This window comes from Dama dama, chromosome 24 (assembly GCF_033118175.1).
Source record: "Dama dama isolate Ldn47 chromosome 24, ASM3311817v1, whole genome shotgun sequence".
Lineage (NCBI taxonomy): Eukaryota > Metazoa > Chordata > Mammalia > Artiodactyla > Cervidae > Dama > Dama dama.
Window position 1 is genome coordinate 56,747,571 of NC_083704.1, and position 3,101 is coordinate 56,750,671.

Consider the following 3,101-nt stretch of genomic DNA (forward strand, 5'->3'; position numbering starts at 1 on the left):
CATGCCAGCCTTCCCCAGGTCCCAGGCACTTTCAGGGTGTGGGGTCTCCAAGTGGAGTGTATGGAGTGCCCTCCTAGCCCTGAGGGGAGCGCCAACCCTGTCTAATCCCTCCCGGGGGAGGGTCTGCACATGTGTGAAGTGTGTGGGCAGGACACCCAGGGATATGGACCCTCTGTCGCCTGAATGGGGAAGGGGCCCCACCTGGAGACTCAGGTCCCCTTAGCCCCGGGGCCTGTCCTGAGCATCTGTTGCTCACAGCCAAACTTCTAAGATGCCTCGATCCGAGGCAAGTGGGCATCCATAGAGCAGAGTGGGTGTGCACACTGGGTCCCCGGGCTGCCTCCCTCCCTGCCTCAGGCCTGGACTCTGGCAGCCATGGGCTGGGCAGCGCTGTCCAGCCTATTTCCCGGCCAGCCTGCCCTTTCTTTATGTATTTACTGGTTTTCTTTAAATGTTCCCATTACTCAGGCCTCCGGTCGGCACTGAGACAGAAATAAATCCCACAAGGCCGCCCAGCCAGAAGGGTGGAATACGATTCCCCCTCAAAGGCCGGAAGAAGCTCCTATGTGGAGCGTGCTTAGACCGCGGTGGCCCACACACCCCATGTGACACGAATATGTCCATGCACTCCCTGTGGGTGCCTGCACACCCATGCATTCACACACCTAAACTATGTGCACAGATGCCTCACAAACATGCAAGCACACCCATGTCCCACACACAGATTTGCCTAATACACACACTCGTTGGTACATGCTCTCAGCCCAGTCACACAGATTGGCCTCCTATGCACACATGAACACACCCCATTACAGAATGGATTTATACACACACACACACCCCTACTTACACACATGCAAACTCACCCCCCTCCCCCCAAACACACAGACACACTCATGCACACATTCCCTGACAGGCAGGCTTCTACTCAGTCGTGACCACAACACTCTGGGATCACAACTCAGTCATCCTCAAGGTGCTGGTGGGCGAGACAAGTGGTGAGGCTGTGGAGGGTGGGAGGACGAGGCAGCTCCCGTGCAGCTCCGGAGGAGAGTGGCCTCAGGGGAACACAGGCCCAAGGCTGCCAGGGCTTCTGAATTTTTAAGAGAAATTGAAAAGCTGAATTTTTATGTGAAATATCCTGATTTTTAAATGTTGGCTCGAGATGTTGAAAATACTCTGTGGGCCAAACCAAACACATCTCCGGGCCAAATTCCACCCACAGGCGGCGTTCTCAGACCACGGGTCCACACACACACACACACACAAATAGACACACACATATATACAGACATACATACCAATAAATACAAATAGACACATTAGTGCACACACGATACAGTCGCATACACATAGACACATGAAAATGCACACATGCGAATGGACACAGATACACACACAAACATAAGCACATCTACAGCACACAGACTGGGTACAAATAGAATTACAAACTCACAATACAAATAGACACAACAGACACACATAACTAGACACATATACAAACACACATAGACAAAGACACATGCACAAATACAATTAAGCACATAGACACAACACAAATACATATGCACATAGACACAAACATACATAACAACAGACACACAACACATCCCTCTTGTCTCCCTGGTGGGGGTGAGCTTGTGGGGGCAGGTAGCCTGACAGTGCAGCCTCTGTGCAGGGCCAGGGCGCGGTTCACACCAAGGCTGTCCCCTGACTCATGCATGCTGCAGCAGGAAAAGGGTGCCAGGGCAGAGGCCCCCCAGGAGGGCTGGCTGGAGAGCACAGCGCGGGGAGAGGAGAGGAGCAGGTGGTTGGCCTCGTGCGCCAGGCCCTGGGAGTCTGGAGCCACAGGTACTGAAGCTCTGAGAAGGGAGCTTGCAGTGGCCACAAGCCCAGTGCACCGTGCCCGGAACCCCGTCCTCCTAGCCTGGCCTTGCCCCCTTCCTCCTCACCGCTGGGAAGCAAGGCCAACAGGAGACCCATGGGGGTGCTCATCATCTGAGACCCCCACCAGAGCTGCTGGCTGTGGACCCACCCCGCAGCACGAGAACTGAGACTAAGCCCTCAGGCCTTCCAGTCAGGGGTCGTTTGGGGGAATTGAATCTCTCCTCTCCCCTAAAATGGATGCTGCAGGGGGTGGAGGAGCATAATTAATGCAAGCGCACGAAGGGCCCTGCCTCCCCACCCCCCACCCCACCCCCAGCCCTTCACTCACAGATGGAAGGCGGAGGCCCAGAGGGGTGGTTTTAGGTGTCTGTTTTCTGCCTCCAGCCCCTTTCCTGGCCCCTTTCCTGACCCCCAGTCTTTGGATGGGGAGAAGCTGCACAGAACTTGCACCCACCCCCTTGGCCCCCGCTGCCTGCATGACCGGGATGCCGAAGAAGGAGGGAGCCTGTCACTGGGGGATGTCCTTGGTCTTCCATGCTGAGGGCTCCTAGTTGCCCAAGAAAAAGTCCTGGTACAGGCAGCTAAAACCCAGCCTGGGGACCCAAGAGGGGTATTGAGACCACGCAAGGCAAGAGGCCTAGACGGGAGCCTGGTCTCAGAAGTGCAGCTGAGGCTCAGAGATGGCAGGCAGCTTGCCCTGGATCACACAGCGAACACCGGGAGCCAGCCATGGCCCAGACCACAGCCTTTCTCTGGAGTGCCCGGTCCCTCTGCCCCAGGCAAGGCTTGTTTCAGTTGGCCATGGGAGCCTCAGGCCAGAATCATTCTGGAATTCGCTGAGGAGACAGCGGGGATACAGCTGAACACAACCCACCTAGCCTTCGTGGCGATGAGAGCCACCCCACAAGCACCCTCTGACCAGGTCCCCACAGTCAGACCTCACACCTAAAAATGAAGGCAGAGCCAGGACCCTATTAGAACCCCTGAGAGAGGGCCCATATCCCCCCACATAACCTCACAGCTGGGCTGTGTCTCCTCAGACGGCCTCAGGAGGTCCATGCTCCTCATGAGCCCTCAGTGTAGGGCTGTGTCCGCTCAGTGTTTCTCTCCCCAACCCACTCATGTCCCCTCACACACACTCAGAACAGGGCTGTCTCCCCTCAGACTTCCATGGAAGGTCCGTGTCCCCTCAGAAGGATTGTGTGTCCTCAGAC